General features: G+C 44.8%; 1 protein-coding gene and 1 long non-coding RNA gene across 2 annotated transcripts in view; one reads left to right on the plus strand and one right to left on the minus strand.

Annotated features, from left to right (window-relative positions):
- The window catches only part of UBALD2 (UBA like domain containing 2), a 31,599-nt gene that overhangs the window by 8,534 nt on the left and 4,174 nt on the right, over positions 1-18,891 (plus strand). The window lies entirely within an intron of this gene.
- Positions 9,854-18,891, minus strand: part of LOC108786059 — a 13,464-nt gene continuing 4,426 nt past the window's right edge. Inside the window, exons 2-3 of the long non-coding RNA XR_001941173.1 lie at positions 16,540-16,543; positions 9,854-9,873 (exon numbers count right to left, since the gene is read on the minus strand). This is a non-coding gene — a long non-coding RNA (uncharacterized LOC108786059). The remainder of the gene's footprint in view (positions 9,874-16,539; positions 16,544-18,891) is intronic.

The following is an 18,891-nucleotide window of genomic DNA, read 5'->3' on the forward strand; positions in this document are numbered from 1 at the left end:
AAGGTATTTTTTTTTTTTTTTTTTTTTGATGGCTTTTTTATAAGCAACAATTTACCTGTCCCCTTAGCAGATTGATTCCCATAAAGTGACCCTGTCGCTAACTATCTGAGAATAAATTCACGTGCTCCCTGCAAAAAGAAGTCTTAACATTTAAAAGGATGTCAAGGCAAAATAGTAAAAGAAATTCTAGTATTTCCCTTGTTTTATCCATTTAAACACACAAGTACAGAAAAATAACTACGTACAAGAAATATATATACAGAGCTATTCACAAAAGGGTGGGTCTGGAGAAGGCAGGAGAAGTGAACCATTGAGGACAACATAGCTGAACTGGAAAGTGAGCTGAATTGGCAAATTTTGTCCAAATCAGCCATGTTGTCCTAAATTGTTCATTCTCCAAACGTCACTCTTTTGTGAATAGCCCTGTTGGTGTCGTCCTACTTTCCTATTTGAGCTAACGACCCATTTAGGGGAATTAAAAAAATGATACAGGATTTTTATAGCGCCAACAGTTAGTGCAGCGCTCTGCGATATGGAGGGAGACAGTACAGTTACCATATCAAAACAAGAGGGTGACGAGAGCCTGCTTGTGAAGGCTTACAATCTGGTAGGAGGATGGTGGTAGAAAAGGTAATTGTGTGTGTGATGAGCTAATGGAAGAAGTAAAAGGACAGTTATGTCGCGGTAGGATAGGTTTCCCCAAAGTGAGTTTTCAAGAATCGCCTGAAGGTGGACAGAGTAGGAGATAAGCGGACAGATTGGTGTAGGTAGTTCCAGAGGGTGGGAGAGTCTCTGGAGAAGTCCTGGAGGCGAACATAGGAGGAGGTGAGGGGGGACCTGGTGAGCAGGAGGTCTTGAGAGGACTGGGTGGCGCTTCAAAAATGAGGTTGGTGATGTTTGGGGGCAGTTTTGTAGATTTGTAGTATTTTGAAATGTATTTGTTGGCCAAGTGGAGAGGTTGGCAGAGAGGCTGCTCTGCTCCAGGGTGCTGGCCTGATGCCTTGGGTGGAGGGTCTCAGGAGGTGGATGTGTGGGCCAGCGGGATCACTGTAATCAGGGCTGGGTGGTTCCCAAGAAGGCTGCCATGAGGTCCCCAACAAGCACGGGACCTATGGCAGCCACTTCAATTTGCATACTTAAAGCACTGGCATCAGTTTTTGGTATCGGAGCATTTGCACCAGTACTTGTGCAAATGCTCAGTATAGGCACTGATACTGGTATAGGTGCTTCACTACTTTCTAGTGGTAGGTCAACAGGAGGAAGTTACAATAGTCATGGCGAGAGAGTATAAGGGAGTGAATTACAAAACTTTGTGGTATTTGTTAAAAGGGTCAAATTTTGGAAATGTTGCAGTGGTTGAGTCGGCAAGCTTTGGATAGTGCCTGCATGTGGGGCTGAAAGAGGTCAGAATTGAGGATTACACCGAGCACCCTGTCATGGGGGGAGGAGTTGATCAATGTGCTGGGGAAAAGTCAGAGGAGGGGTCACAGGAGGAAAAATTATAAGCTCAGTTTTGGAAAGGTTGAGTTTGAGGAAGTGCTATGACATCCTGGATGTATGTTTTAAAACCACCTGCACCTAATTCATGAAAGTCTTTCTACGGCTTACGCCTACGCCACTTTAAGTACCTGTCACTATGGCTGCAACAGATTCAAAAAGAATTACCGCCAGAAGCTGGAGCTAATTGAGGCAAAATCTGAACTGCTGTACAGAGATGCCAGTGCTCGGTGTGGGGCATGTATGTGCTTGGAAGATGACATGAATGTGGCAGCTTTCTGTTGAGGGCTCATTGATTGTTGGGACACTGGTGTCCTAGCAACCATTGACTCATCCCTTGCCCCTTCAGCTGCCAGCTTGGAGATTCCCCAGCCAGCAGCTGAATGTAAACAAAGGAATGGGGATGCTGGCTGACATTGTTGCCCAAATATGGGCATTGCCATACTTGGGAAATGGTGTCAGCTAGCATCCCCCACTCATTTGTTTACATTTGGCTATTGGCCAGTGACTCTTATGGCTAGCATCTGGGTAGGGCATCATTGGTTGCTAGGAGCCTGTAGTCTGCACATTCCACAGCAAATTTAAATGTGGCTGAAAGGTAGTGGACGCAGCCTGATGGGGAACTCAGACTAGTTCCCCATCGGGGTCCACCTCTCATGATTGACTGGGAACAGTGGGGGGGATTCCTTATCTGCCAGTAATTATGGAACCCCTCCTGTTGCTGTCTGCTGTCAAATCACAAGTAAGGTGCCTCTGATGAGGACTAGTCTGAGTCCCCATCAGGCTACATCCACCCACTGCAAAACTCCACAGCCACTGAACCTGTCTGTGACTGACACAGTGGTCAGGCAGAGAGCTCAGCAACTCTGAGCCGGAAAAAAATCCATTATGGACACTCCCGCCTTGCATTCATGGCGACCGTTTCTTGTACCTGTTTCTGATGGGTAAATAAAATCTGTCGTTGACTGAAATACTAGTTGCAATATTTGTCATGCAAACAGATGCCGTAATTCCTATAAGTGTCTACAACAGTCTGTCCTAAATCCTAAGCACATGGTTTCAGCCTTGCCTGACTTCTGATGGGTTACAAAGGGTACAGCTTTCTTATCTCTCCAATCTTCACAACACCTCCTTGTGCACACAGAGTTATCAGTTTTCTGGCATTATCAACATCGTTTGTTATGCATTTATTTTTACTGAGCAGATACAATCACAAAATGCTTTCAATGTTTTATTTAGCAGAACAAATGGAAGCAAATAAGATAAGCTCATTGACGGGGTTTACATACACTTTAAGATCATCTCCACCCTTTCACAGCTCCAGCTTTTTCTTGAAATAACAAGAGAATGTGAATACAAGTGGGCATGTTTGCCTTTGTGCTGGACATCATTGTTTGAGGCAGAGCTGCTTTGCAGCTTGTGCCAATGTTTCATATCCTATGTATGCTTTTGACAGGGTCTCTTTAAAGGGATAGCTTTACATTATTAGAAAAAATAGTACAGCGTATGGGATGCTGGGGACAGCCTTTCTAGGTGTAGACCATTTCCCCTGTGCACTTTCTCCAAGCTGCGGACAGACGAGCAGCGTGTCTCACTGATGGAGAATGTCCAGCACCGGACATGGCTGCCCATTTGTATTCCCGTTCTCCTTTTTAAGATATGTTATGCAATAGGGATGCACCGATACCAAGTACAGTACTTGGTACAGGTACATGTACCGATACTTTTCCAGCTCCAAGACTAGACTAGAGAAAAATTCTAAAGTTAGGAGGCAGCTGTCATTTGTAAGGAGCACACGGGGCTCCTGGGATTTGTACATCTCTGTTTTAATGTATGATTTTGGTTTTATAAATATAAAGTGATGCACCAATACCAGTTTTGCGAGTACAAGTACTGATACATTTTTGTTTATTGTCATGTGACAGTTTTTCTAAAACAATACAGACTAATGATTTCAGGAGAGTGGTGGAGCACCAGAGCCAGGTCCCTGCTGCAACCCTGATAGTTCTCATGAAAATGCCAAGTATCAGCACTGGTGCTCAAAGTATTGGTGCAGCCCTACTTTGCAATATTGAAAAAATTGAAAAAAATCTGTGCAAGATGGAGATGGTGGTATTCGGTTTCCTTTGCGAAAAATAAAGGCCCCTAGTATAACACTCAAATATGGCATTTGAGTATTTGTATTAAAATACATCATGATATCAAAGCATATGTCACAATAAGACGAGGCTAGTGTGGTGATAGTACGGTCTCCTAGATCACTAAGGCCCGGTTCACACTTGGGCGTTTAGTAGCGCGTTCAAACGCTCTGCAAAACGCTCAAACACCGAAATCCCATTATTTCCTATTGGTATGGTTCACACCTGGGCGTATTACAGGCCGTATGAATGCGCTACAAAACGCCCTACGCCCAAAGAAGTACAGGAGCTTCTTTGGAGCGTTTTTGTCACGCGTTTCCATTGGGATACAGCTAAGTAGCCCTCAGAAACGCGCGACTGTCGCGCGGTTTTTTACCGCGAATCGCGCGACACGAAACGTGCGAAAAACACGCATATTCGATACGCCTAGGTGTGAACCCAGCCTAAAAGTATAGCAATAAGATTTTCTTCTGCCATGGGATTGTACAAATCTCGCCAACAAATAAACTGCAAATAAATCAAAACCTCCAAAACAAGATGTGCGTATATTGACGTTCACCAGTGCTTGGATTTGGTGTTTTGCAGTCAACACAGAGCTGTAAACAATGGTAACTGATGACTTTCTGTGCTCTCTGCCTTTGCTTACTGTTATCAACTTACAGGATTTCTGTTGGGTTTATTGGTCATGTTTTGTTTGTACTTCCTGAACAGATGTATAAAATAATTTCAATGGTGTATTTAAAAGACCAAAAGGGAACAAATGAAAGAAATGTATTGTTGGGGTTTACATGCATGTAATGATACTGATACTTACCAGTTCTGCTGGCCTTCTTTCTGGCCTTTGCTTTGCTTTCTTGCAGAGCTGTACTGGTACTGCACTTCTGGTGTGATGCCTGCCTCTCCCTAAACACACTGGGGGGAATGTATCAAAACTGGAGCAGATTTGCATTGCCGCCTCTCATTTTCAAATCTTACCTGAGCAAACTGAAGAGATGCTGATTGGTTGTCCCGGGCAACCTCTCCAGATTTTCTCTGCTCGTTTTGATTCCCCCCACTCTGTGGTTCCACCCACATGTTGCGGTGTCACTACAGCTCTGCAGGGCGCAATAGGGATGTAGTTTGTGGAACCAAATCGCAAGTGGGGGAGAGGGGTTGCAGCCTATAGTTGCAACTAACTAATTGATAATGAATAGTTGTCAACTATTCTCTATCGATTAGTTGGTTGGATCCCCTAGCTCTCTCCTCCATGCTGGGAGGAGGGCACATCAAGCAGTGGGCAGTCTGTTATTGCGATTTGAAATGGCCAAAAGCAGACTGGCGACTGCACCAGCCCCATTACCTGCTGTATTTACCTTCAGCTGCTGTCTGCAGAATCTTGCCACTGGCAGCTGTCATTCCCTGGCTAAAGTTTTTCAGGTGTCATGTGCTTCCAATACAATTATTTTTTTTAAAAATTGTAAAATGTGGGATAGTCACCTGAGTTTCAGCCTGACAAATTGTTGCGGGAGGTGCATTGCAGTGCCATTCATTTCAATGGCACCCCAAACACGCCTCCCGCCCACAGTGTGATCGCCCGCACTGGAACTCGGTACTGCAATGTTGTGCGGTTGAAAAAAATACACACACACACACACACACACACACACACACTTCCCTGGTCTACATGTCAAACTTCACTACACAGCACCATTAAATACTGAGAATCTCCTCTTCTGTTAGTCGCCCTTCACGTATGGGCTTCTCGTGAGCGTGCATCAAACACACACAAATGTGTGCGGTTTGCTGTGCGTTCATGAAACGTTCACATGCAGAATGTGCTTCTGGTGCCATTACTAGTTAATGGGACCCCAAACGCAACTGAGTGAACACTATTTTTCCTGCGCATTGGGAAAGAACGCAGGTTGCATAAGTCGCGATCTACTACTTTCCCGAATTTTTTCCGGGGACCCATTGAGGACAATGGGTATGCATGCCAAACATGGGGGAAACAAATCCAGTGAAAGTGTGTCACCGCGGTGCTCTGGTGTGAACAGTGACAAGGCTTGTTTTGCTGATGGCTTACTGTCCATTGTTCCCTTATTTCTAGCTCTGTTGTGGGGATAAAAATGGAGGGGACATGTTCCAGTGCTCCATGAATTGAAAAGTTAATACACCGTCTCGAACCCTTCCTCGCTTTATTTGGCAGTAAGGAACACATTTGGCTGTAGTAGGGCTTTATAAATATGAAGTGGTGCACCATGTACCATTCCACAGTAAGATTCTGGCTATAATTTGTGCAGGTAATCCAGTCCTTCCATTAATGACTAATCTCATGGAGAAATGTTTCAGGGACATGTGAAGTCATTTTGGAAGCCGTGAGTGCTGGATTGGCTGTTTAGTAACGTTAAATTTAAATCACTTTAAAGTGCACCTGCCATGGGAGAGATCTAGGGGTTGGTTTGTATGCGTGTTTCTGCTGGTAGTTGTGCTAGTTAAAACGCTTTAATGATAGAGGTCAGATAATAACCAGACTTGTTCAAGCTTACAGGAAGAGCACTGCTAGTATAACCACTTTGTACAGTAGTGGTGAACAAATGGGTAATCTAGATTTACAACACTTTAAACCCAGAACAGGATGGGCTACTACACTTCCCGACCTGCTCTGCCCAACCTTTATTTATGCTGCAACACCATGCTGAACCCTGAGGGGTTCAGTGTAGTCCTTAATAGGCTTATCTTATAAAGTGACGTGTGTCTACTTAATTGGGCTTGTGAGTGCAGGCATCGAAGGGAGCATTTTACAGAATGCTCAGAGCAGATTCTTTAAGTTGCAAGATGGATTGGACTTTTTTTCTAGCACATCCCACAGATGCTCGATTTGGATTGAGTTCTGGAGAATTTCTTGACATATCAACACCTTGAACACTTTCTTCCTCAAACCATTCTTGAACCATCTTTGCAGTGTGACAAGGTGCATTATCCTGCTGAAAGAGGCCACTGCCATCAGGGAGTAGCATTTTCATGAAGGTGTACTTGGTCAGCAACAATGTCTTTAGTATCGGCAGAGGCAGCGGGGACACAGGCCACTGCAGCTGGCACCAGTGGGGAGCAGAGACAACTGTGACTCTGCAATCTCCGTTCCTCTTCCGCTGCCCACCCCCTTCCTCCTCCGCTGCCTCCCCTTTTCCCTTCTTGGCTTCCCCGTGCCCCCTTTTTCTGCCGGTGTTCTATCAATCCCTTGGACTCCAATCCGAGAGATTGATGGAACACTGGTGTCAAGTCTCCCATCAGCGGCTGGAAACCAGAGCCAGCCTGCTATTGGATATATTAAATTGCAATAGCAGGCTGGCTATCGCACCTGCCTGCTGTCAAACAGCAGAGGAGGACCTGATGGAGAACTTTTTCCTCGAGTTCCCTCTTCTGCCGATTGGCATTGGGTGGGTGCAGTAGCCAGCCTGCTATTGGCTATTTCAATTTAAAATATCCAATAACAGGCGGGATATTGCTCCAAGCCACTGCCTGCTCTGATGACATTCAGCAGCTGAATCGAGTGAAGTGGAAAGCGGATACTAGGGGTCACCTTAAAGAGAACCGGTCACCTCCAATGTGCCATCAGAGGGGGCTTGTGAGCCGCCCCCCATGTGATAACAATGGGGGGGAAATGTAAAAAGTCCCCCCAACTCTGCAAACGTGCGTGTACTAATGGAAACACAAGTCAGGTGCACCTACATAGAAAACTGACGATTGCGCTGCACATGTCGGGTATCGTTGCGTATTTTATATTAAGGATGGGTTGTTTTTTTTTTTCGTTATGTGATTTTTATGGTAAAAATTATCCGCTGAAGGATTATGAAGTCATTGTTCGCTGCAGACCTACTCTTCTATTGGTTTGGACTACATAGGCCAGCCTTCGTGCATCAAAGAGCCTTGGCTGCCCATGACCCTGTCACCAGTTTTCCTTCCTTGGACCACTTTTGTTAGGTCCTGACCACTGCAGACTAGGAACATCCACAAGAGCTGCAGTTTTGGAGTTGCTCTGACCCAGTCATCTAACCGTCAGTTTGGCCCTTGTCAGGTTGCTCAAATCCTTACACTTGCACTTTTTTTTTCTGCTTCCAACACCTCAGCTTCAGCGACTTGCTACCTAATGTGTCCCTCCCCCCCCCTCACACACACACACACTTCCAGGAGCCATCGTAATGAGCTAATCAGTTATTCACTTCACCTCTCTGTCATATAGTTTTGGCTGATCGGTGTATATTAAATTTTTGTTCTCTTTAAGCACAAACAAATGTTACCTTCAGTTACAGAGGACGGTTAGAAAACACCTTTACACCCATGTATTAAATTTACTGGCCAGAGCTCAGATGTAAAAACAGTTGATACTAGATATCCGCAGTGTAGGGGAGATCATTGTATTTATGGTGTTTGCAGAACATAGACTTGCGTTGTGAACAGGATCAAAACAGTGCAACCATTGTGTAGCACTGCATGTTGTGTGCAAATATGGCTGCCCCATGTACATGCACAGCTAAACAGCTGAGGTTTTCTTTTCCTTGTTTAGCATGCATTGATTTGATTACATCAAGCTGATCCTCGCAGAGTTAACCTGGTATAGTGGAAAACATGACATTGGAGTGGTTTGGAAAACATTGCTGCAGTGCACGTGCTTTCTTTTACTTAGAAACAGGAAGCAATGTCACGGTGTATGGGGAATTGGTATTTGGTGTTTAGTTCATTTCCTGCTGCAGGGTGGGACCCACAGCCGATATTACAAACTGAAAGCACTTTGGTTTAAAGGGGAAAAAAATACCACTGCTTTCTTAGAAAAAAGCAGCCTAGGTGTAATGTAAGTGGGTAGCTGATGATTCTGCCTCGCATTTCTGATGGGTGACCTTTGATTGGCTTTTCTTGTGTTTACACTCAGTGTTTTGCATGCCCTTTGCACCTACGCAGTCTCTGTAAACAAGTCATTAATTCATTCTTTCCCAAACTGTAGCATTGGAGTAAAATAAACCCAAGACCAGAACTTTTTTAATTTTGCCAGTAGTTTACAGTACACCCAAGCTATGTGTATGTATTTCCAAATTGTTTGAGAGTTCTCATTTAAATTGATTCAGTTCCTCTTAAGTTTATTTTGAATACGTTTTTTTTTTCTCATTTGGTGATTTGAAATGTCATGCAATGCACATCAAGAATTGTATGTATAAGCTTGGGTAGAGCACAAATGATGAGTCCTAATTAAATATGTCTTTCCCATTCCAGTTATAGAAGACTGGTGCTCAGGTGTTGCTTACCGCCCCTGTCATTGCGTTACAGTGGCCCCCCCAGCTCATCTTTGGCTCCAGAGTCTGGAGCCTCCACCAATGCACAACTAGCCACCATAGCCTTCTCTCCTGCACACAGTCTGCTATCATACCTGTTGGCACACCTCTCCTGCACATGCTGTCCACAAGGTACCATCTGCCACTCCTCTTCCACATGTATTATCTGGCATTATACCCTCCACCACTCATCTCCTACATGTGCTGTCTGCCATCTTACCTCTGCCACTCTTCTCCTCCCCCTCCTTTTAGATTGTAAGCCCTTATGGGCAGGGCCCTCCTTACCATCTTGTCTTGAATTGTATTGTGATGTCTTCCTTATATTGTAAAGCGCTGCGCAAACTGTTGGCGCTATATAAATACTATGTAATAATATTGTACGCCACCATATTCTTCTTTCCTATGTGTACTTTCTGCCATCTTGCCCTGACGCTCCTCTCCTAAATGTCATGTCCACCATCCTACCCTCCGCCACACCTCTCCTACATGTACGGTCCACCCTCAAAGCCTACTGCATGTACCGTCTTCCATATTTCTTTGCTGTACATACCCATCTGACATTGTACTCTCCAGCACACCTCCTGTACATTCTGCATGCAAAAACACTCCTTTAGCAGTGTTTGGATATCCCAAACCTTGCCCACATTTGCTCATACAGTATGATTGATATGCCAGTCCAGGGTTTAAAAACAAAAGTGCTCAACCATAAAAAATGTTTTTAGAGTCTTTGGATGGGACCCAAATGGTATTTATCTCATTGCTTTAGGTCCCAAAAAAGTGGTCACAGTTCTAGCCAGTGCAGATGACACACAATCTCATACTACAGTGAACAGGAAGGTTAAAGTTTATTCTGGTTATGTTTTGCCTTCCCTGGTTTCTCATCTTCCCCCTTCAACAACCTGCTAATGGGTTTTTTTATAAACAAAAAAAACTTTCTTTTTTAATGCCATACCTTATCTTAGACCCAGTGACATCACTAAGTATTTGTCCTTCTCTTTGCAGTGCAGGCAGATCATGGCTAATGGGAGGGGCCGGCAGGGTGCTGAACATGGCTTCCTGAAAACAGAAAGCTGTGGTATTGCCCACATGTGATGCTGAGCCACCGATTGAAAAAGTACTGAAATCCAGTAACTGAAGGGATGGGCCAGGGACAGTAAGGTTGATGCTAGATGTGCTCCAGCCAGGAAATGAGGCAAGCTCTATGCGACTTGCTGCAAGTTCTAATGCACACTGTGCGAAGATTACAGTGTGCAGTGAAAACGGAGTAAGCTATTTCAGGAGCCTGTACAATACTGAAGGCAAAAATGCTGGAGTTCAGCTTTAAAGTAGAACTATGAGGTGAGTGTTTTTCACTTATCCTCATAGTTCTAGCCGACCTGTGACAATGAGACTGTCACAGGTCGGCTCAGTAGATCGGGAAGTGAGCGAACACATACCGGGTTCGCTCACCTCTCGATCCTGTCACGGCAGAGAACCGTGATGGGAAGGACTGGATTCCCCGCTCCGATCCTCCAGCGCTGACTGGCGGAACGGACGGGGCGGGTACAGTTGGCTCTGCCTCTAGATAGAGCCAGCTGTCACTCACGCAGCTGGGCGGATCCAAACATAATTGTCGGGATCCGTTTCAGCTGCGGCGTCTCAGTATACTGCGAGCTGTAGCTCGTGGTATACTGAGCTTTGGAGGACGCTGGTTTATGTCCTCCCGTTACCCTTAGGAGAACTATGGGGAAAAGCCCTAACCCCATAGTTCTCCTTTTAATGAATTTAAAGTGACAGTCATTGAGTCATTATGCTAGTAAAAACATACCTGTAAAGGAGGTGAAAACTGACCAATGCCACTGCCCATGCAGTGCCCTCTGTTCAAGAGAAATCCTTTGCTGACGTTTCTTCTGGTTCACACATCAGGAGTCTGATCTGCTGCTTTCCTTACTGCACTCCATGACGTTACTGAAGTTTCGTAAAGACAGTCATTGAGAGGAACCACAACATACGGAGGGATGCACGGGAGATCTGTTCAAAAGAAATCCTTTATCCGAACAGTGTTACACAGGCCAGGCTCACAAGTTGTGTTATGGATACATGTGATACAAGTGTTGTGGTGCAATTCATTTTGAATGGCATCCTAACACATGAAGACCGTCAACCTGCATTGTAGTGCACCACAACACATGTAGGGCTGCAACTAATGTTTATTTTCATAATAGATTACTTGGCAGATTTTTATTTTCTTTTAATCCGATAAAATGTAAATCATCCTTAATTTAAAATAAAATACACAAGTGCAGTGTTAACAAACATTTAACTTCTGAATAAAACTGCATGCTTAATTTTTTGAAATTGCACTGGAACGCATGGCATTGCTGTACCTTGCAGTGCTCCAGTGCGGGCGATCACATTCTGGGTGGGAGCCACATTTGTAGTGCCATTAAAAATGAATGGCACCACAACACCCCTCCGCAGCAGAATTTGTCAGGCTGAAACCAAAAATTACTTGTTGTTAATTGTATTGTAAGCACATGGCGCTTGAATAGCTTCAGCCAGGTAGTGGCAAGATTCCGCAGATAACAGCTGAATGTAAATACAGCACGTAGTGGGCTGGTGCAATAGCCCACTGCTTGCTGTGCCCGCCTCCCAGTGTGGAGGAGAGAACTAGGGGATTTAACCAACTAATCGATATGATAATAGTTGCCAACTATTCTCATTATCGACTATCAGTTAATCGATTTAGTTGGTTGCAGCCCTAAAAGCATGGCACAAAAATGGTCCTGTGCACGTTGGCGGTCCATTAAAAAAAAAAAATGCCACACATGTAAATGCAGCCTAAGTAATGTTGCAGCTGTTCAGTCTTTTGGTCAGATTTATTAGGGCTAAGAACATATTCCAGGTAATTGCTTTAGCTCTCATCTGCCCAGTTAAGTCTTCCAGGATGCACCTCCCTCACCCGTAGAAATGTAAAAAATCAGCAGCAGTTAGTGGCATTGAACTGAACTTGTGCTGTGCACACAGAGCCTGCAGCAGTGATTGCTCTAACCCTAGGGATTGGAAGATACTCTGCTCCCAGGTTATGTGACCGCTATGACAGTCAATACAGTATTATGCACGGGTTTATTTGGTAAACAAGCCTGCAGACTTGGCTGTCTTGTGCATCACACAGAACGCGAATGCTAGAGAGCTGCATAGCTTTACCAAGCTGATCACAGAAGTAATTGTGGTATTCTGGTAGAAGCGTACATCTTGTATACCTTACTTTGTACTTTTGCTCCAACAATGGAAAACCTGAAGGGCCTTATAACGATCAGTTGCTCTTTTTTTGCCCCTCTGAAAAGCGTTTTATAAAATCAGTCCAACGTTTCTCCATCATAGAAACTGGACTATGACTATGGACTTTCTAAACCCAGATATAGTCCAGGTGCTTTCACTAAGTTTATTGAATCCTGTTGCATATTGACAGCAGCCATTCTTGCATCCCATTGGGCCTAGTTATGTATATGCCATCTGCAAATGTTAAGTCTCAAAAAAGCTAGACAATCTGAGCCTAATGCCATAGGGCCTACAGTGGTGGAAATCACATTGGGCGGAATTCAGTAAAGGCTTGGCACCACTTTTGTGGTGGTTCAAGGAAGCCCTGTCACCAGTTTCTGTAGCTTTACAGACACATGCGATAGTTTGAGGCAGTTCTTCATTGGGCCGCTTTAAGAAGCGGTTATGGCTGTAACCGTTTCACAGACAAATTGTGGGCCCTTTTACAGTTTAGAAAACTGGCAGACCAACTCTGATCTGGCATACAGAAATGTGACTGCTCAGAGTGTGTCATGTATGTACTGAGGTGCGTTTAGTTGCTCAGCTGCTGCGAGTACTGAGTTGGCAAACCGCGGCTGAACGCTGTGCTGCAAGTCGGCGCTCAGCACTACTAACTTGGCACTCGCAGCGGAAGTGAATGTGGCTGCAGAGTGCTGATTGTGATGGAGAAGATGGGGACAGAGCACCAGCGGCCATTGTAACTGTGGGCACACCTCGCAGCGATTTTAGAGAAGGGTGCTCGAGCCCTGATGGCAATCACAATTCGGTGTAGAAACCTACAATTTAATGTTTTGGTGGGCAAATGTGAACGAAAAACTGTTTGAATAACGAGGCACAGTTTGTTCAGAATACTTTTATTGCAACAGTGGGCTGGTGACCTAATTGTTGCAACCATATAAACATATTTGTTTCCATCTTTCTCCGATAATAAAACATCCCATTCATAGCCACATTAAATATGCTGGTGTCTTAGCAACCAGTTATGCATCCCCAACCCAATTCAACGGCTGACTAGGAGATTCCACAGCCAGCAGCTAAATGTAAACCAAAAGGGTCCCGAGATGCTGGCTGACATGCATCTTGGCAAAGCTTGAGGGACTAGTTCCTCATTAGCTCCTCTCTGCTACTGATTAACAGCAGGCCATGGGTGGAGTCCATAGCCAATAATCAGCCTGCTATGTGTTTAAAGTGAGACTAAACTCAGCAGTTAAAGGGGTTCTAAACCCTCCGGTTTTTTTTTTTTTGCTTATATCTAATGCTAGCAAGCAGATATAGGCAAGAAGTGTAAAAAAAACAAAAACGTTTGAATCATTTTAAACTTACCTCGTTATCGCTGTTCGCTCCCGCGCCGAGAATCAGGAACTGCTCGTACGGCCGCAAAGGATCTTGGGGCGGGCTCATGCGCAGTTCCGATTCTCGGCCGGGAGGCTAGCAGAGACGCAAGGTAAGTCTATGGACGCGTGCACCCGCATGCAGACACCGCTGGATTGGAGTGACGTCGCACCGCTGGAGGGACACATGAAAACATGGGGAAAGAAGAGGAAGACCAGAATAAGAGACATCATTTAAGGTAAGTGCTAACATTTACATTGGGGGGAGGGAAAAATGTTGCCTTTAATATCACTTTAAAGCTTAAAAATGCTTTCATGCACCCTAACTAGTAACAGAAATGTATGCTTATTTGTGCATCACTCAGCTGTAGATCCTCAAATCCTCTCTGAATTGGTGCTGATGCTGTCCTTCTGGAGGGGGGCTACTTGTGTTCCCCATGGTCCCTGTGTGTGTTGTAAAGTAGCCATCGCTCCATGCTCGCTCCTGTGATGGACTACAATCCCATATTTAGTTAATTTATATTGGTCAGTCTATTACAGGAGCGAGCTTGGAGTGGTGGCTACTTTAAAACACACACACACGGACCATGAGCAACAAAAGTAGCCACCCTCCGGAAAGGACAGTGTTGGCACAAATTTAGAGTTTTGAGGATCTGCAGCTGAGCAATGCACAATTAAGGTTCAGTTTTATATGGGGTGCTTGGCTGCATTTAACTCCTGAGTTTAGTGTTGCTTTAAAGAGCAGCAGAGCAGACCTGATGGGGAACTAGGCTCCCAGATTTCCATATTAGTCTCCGCCCACTCACAGTATACGTTTTCAGCCTCCTGCATCTGCCTGTGTGACAGGTGCAGCTGCTCGGAAGAGAGCTCAGTAACATTGAGCCAATGTTTTTAGTGTAGCACCAGTGTATACACTCCGGCCTCAGTATGCCTCCGGACTGCAAATGCTGAATTCAAGCACCTATTTCCAGGGCTGACAACACTGCTTGGATTTTCACTGCAGTAGTTGTAATGTTGTCAGTCAAGTCTAGGAAGTTAGACACTTACTGGAGTGTGTTTGTTTTATTTTTAGAGACCCAACATTAAGAAATTGTGCATGCATTGAAGAGCCATGTTGAGCCATGTTAAGTGTTGTTTTTTTTGTTTTAAGATATTTTTTCACATGCTATAAAATTAAGTTTTAGGCAACAAGTGAAACCACATCCATAAATTGCTAATGATGTAACAAACACAGTGCTGATGTCAAGACGTCTCTTTAATTCACCTTAATTGGAGAACTCTCTGCATAGTACAATCGCTTTATGACCTGATCAGAAGTGTGCTTGGTGAAGCACGTGATGTGTAACTTCCTCTCTGCTTCTAGTATGACAAATCAGATTCAAACTCTAAGACACGTTTGCTTCAGACTAGGGATTTGTTTTTTTAGGTTCTCTCTAAAACACCCCAATAAAAAAATAAGACCATTTCACTTGCCCTCTGCATGCTCCAATGCTGTTCCCAGATCCCCCCTCCTCCTTAGATACCTCCTGAGGGGGCCCATCATTACACAGGTGTCGGGTAGAATGCCTGCTGCTGCCAGAGGAACAAGCTGCTATGAAGGATAGAAGACTGCAGGAAAAGGGTATGTGTTTTTTTGGTTTGGTTTTTTTATTAATAAAAAAAAAAATATATATAAGGAGAGTGTATCAAGTTTTCTGTATGTTTGTTTAAAAGGAGAACTATGAGGCGCGTGAAAATCACTCAGCCTCATAGTTCTAGCTGACCTGCGACAATGAAACTGTCACAGGTCGGCTCAATAGATCAGGAAGTGAGCGAACACATACCGTCGCTCACTTCTCGAACATGTCCCTGCAGAGATTCCCCCCCCTTCCCTATCCTCCAGCGCTGACTGGCGGAACGGACGGGGTGGGCACAGCTGGCTCTGCCTCTAGATAGGCAGACCCAGCTGTCAATCACGCAGCTGGGTGGATCTCGACAGTAATGTCGGGATTCGTCCCGGCTGCGGCGTCTCGGTATACCGCGAGCTGTAGCTCGCGCTATACTGAGCTTTGGGTGACGGGAGTATACTAGTTTGTGTCCGCCCGTTACCCTTAGGAGAACTATGGGGAAAAGCCCTAACCGCATAGTTCTCCTTTTAAACTCAACAAAGACCCCAGTGATGTTGGGGAATGTCTCTTGCATCTTAAGGCCTCATTCACACTACTAAGAGCCGGCCTGTACAGATCTATGCGGCGTGCAGGGCTGTATTGGGCCGTTACCGGGAAGGACAGGTGCTGCATGTGATTGCACACCGCAGCCTGTGCTTCTCTATGGGAGTACACAGCCGTATGGTCGCCCGAATTGCACATAAGTGCGGGTGTCTGTGCACTTTCAGTACAGTACATAATCTTGCCACAAAGCTAGTGTCCTAGTAACTTTGTGCGCGGAAATGTTATCTCAAACAATGTTTGCTTCACCAGAAGGAAAAACAATGATTGAAAGCAGAAAATGAATACGTCCTCCACATTAGAGGAAAAGTCTCTTTGGATCAGAAGTCATGCAAACGTGTTTTAACGGGCAGAGAAGAGTACGACCTTTTCAACAGCTCCTCACCTATAGGGGTCTTTGAACACTACTGCAGATATCCAGAGCTGCAGGAATCAGCTAAGACAATTGGTTTGGGCTGTGCACCCTGAAAATTTCCACCAGCTCATCCTACAGTGGGGGACTCAACTGGACTCTTTTTGCATGCACCTTAAAACAATGCAAAGATCAAAAAAAATATTTCAAGTGGTGCTGGCCAGTAGAAAACCTCAATAATTCCAGCCAGTGGAGAAAGGTAAAGGGTGAAGTTAAGTGGATTTTTAGTTTACACTTGCGGTCTAGGCATAGAAGAGCTATGGCATGAGAAATATATAAACTCTAGAGCAGGGGGTGCCCACAATTTTATTTATTTTTTGTGTGTTAAGATCTGCTTTTTATATGACCAACTAACCTGCACTTAAGGAATGTGCACCAGTTACAACTGAAGTATTAAAGCAAGGATGACCATGCTGGAGCTTGCACCTTCAAACACAAGACAGCAGAAACTGTATGTACAGTGCATTCAGAAAGTATTCAGGCCCCCTTCACTTTTTTCAAGTTTATGTTGCAGCCTGATAGTTTTTTTTCTTTTCATTAATCTACACTCAGTACCCCATAATGACAAAGTGAAGACCGACTTTTAGAAATGTCTGTGAATTTATTAAAAATAAAAAACTGAAATATCACATTGACATAAGTATTCAGACCCTTTGCAGCAACACTTGCCATTTAGCTTAGGTGCCTCCCATTTCTCTTGATTGTCGCTGGTATGTTTCTACACCTTGATTGGAGCCCACCTGGGGTGAATTACGTGTTTTGCACTCCATAAGGTGCACCTGACCATAGGACGCAGGGAGGGTAGGGTTCTGTGACAGCTGTAGTTAGTGACAGCTGAGACAGGTGGCGCTGTGATTACAGCACCACGGTCTCAGGGAGCACACAGAGCAGACTATACATTTAGCTCTGCTTGTCAGGAGCAGGGCTTAATGTACAAAAATAAATACTCGCCCGGCGCCCGAAACTGCATGTCCCGGGTGTCGGGAGATAGGGATTCCCTCAGCTCTCACACATTCACTCCATAAGACGCACAGACATTTTTGCCTGCCTTTTGGGGGGGAAAAAGTGCGTCTTATGGAGCGAAAAATATGGTAAATTGACTGGACATGATTTGGAAAGGTGCACACCTTTCTATAGAAGGCTTCACAGCTGACAATGCATACTGTATCAGAGCAAAAGCCATGAGGTCAAAGGAACTGCCTGCAGAGCTCAGATACAGGATTATTGCAAAGCACAGATCTGGGGAAGGTTACAAACCTATTTCTGCTGCACGGAAGGTTCCCAAGAGCACAGTGGCCTCCATAATTCTCAAATGGAAGAAGTTGGGCACAACTAGGACTCTTCCAAGAGCTGGTCGCCCAGGCAAACTGAGCAATCTGGGGAGAAGGGCCTTTAGAGGTGACCAAAAACCCCATTGTCACTCTGCTGAGCTCCAGAGATCCTGTGTGGAGATGGGAGCAAAGTTCCAGAAGCACAACCATCACTGCAGCCCTCCACTGATCTGGCCTTTTATTGCTAGACAGAGGCCTCTCCTCAGTGCAAAACACATGAAAGCACCTGGAGAACTCTGACTGTGAGGAACAAGATTATTTTGTCTGATGAAATCAAGATTGAACTGTTTGGCCTCAATTCTAAATGTTGTGTCTGGAGGAAACCATGCACCGCTCATCACCTGCCCAATACCATCCCCACAGTGAAGCGTGGTGGTGGTGGCAGCAGCAGCATCATGCTGTGGTGGTTTCAACAGCAGGCACTGGGAGACTGCTCCATTCAGCTTTTCCTCAACCCTGACCAAAGTACAGAGATATATCCTTAATAAAAACCGGTTCCACAGCGCTCAGGACCTCAGACTGGGCCGAAGGTTCACCTTCCAACATGACGGCCAAGACAACATAGGTGTGGCTTAGGGACAACTCCATGAATGTCCTAGAGTGGCTCAGCCAGTGCCCTGATTTGAACCCTATTGAACATCTCTGGAGGGACCAAAAAATGGCTGTCCACTGATGGTCCCCATCCAACCTGACTGAGCTTGAGAGAATTTGCAAAGAAGAATGCGGAAAATCCCCCAATCCAGGTGTGCAGAGCTTGTTGTGTCATACCCAAAAAGATTGGAAGCTGTAATTACTGCCCAAGGTGCTTCAACAAAGTACTGAGTAAAGGGTAGGAATGCTATGTACATGTGGTGATTCAGGTTTTTTTCTTTTTAATTCCCAGACATTTCTAAAATTCTGTTTTCACTTTGTCATGATGGGGTACTGAGTGTAGATTAATGAGGGGAAAAAGAATTTAAGCAAGTGTAGTATCGGGCTGCAACATAACCAAATTAAAATAAGTGAAGAGGTCTGAATACTTTAAAAAAAAAAATGTTTTGTGTATTTTTAAAATTGCATTAAAGGTAACATGCAGACATTTCTGAATTTTATATAAAGGATGGACCTCTTCAAGCGCTCGGTACTACTGTCTGGATGTTTGGTGCCCAACACGTTGCTTGCTGGCACCAGGGAAAGGCTTATGCATAACAAACATGCATAGTCGGTTACAAAAAGATGACAGCAGCTCCTGATATGTAGGCTGCATCCCTGCTAACATAACTCCTTGTGTGAAGGGATGCTGCCAACGGATTGGGAGCTGCTGTTGTCTTTTTGTAACACTTGGCTGGCTCGGAGATGAAGCCAGCACATTAGGAGCCTATTTACTGACGCA

This window comes from Nanorana parkeri, unplaced genomic scaffold, assembly GCF_000935625.1.
Source record: "Nanorana parkeri isolate BGI_ZX_2015 unplaced genomic scaffold, ASM93562v1 scaffold190, whole genome shotgun sequence".
Classification (NCBI taxonomy): domain Eukaryota; kingdom Metazoa; phylum Chordata; class Amphibia; order Anura; family Dicroglossidae; genus Nanorana; species Nanorana parkeri.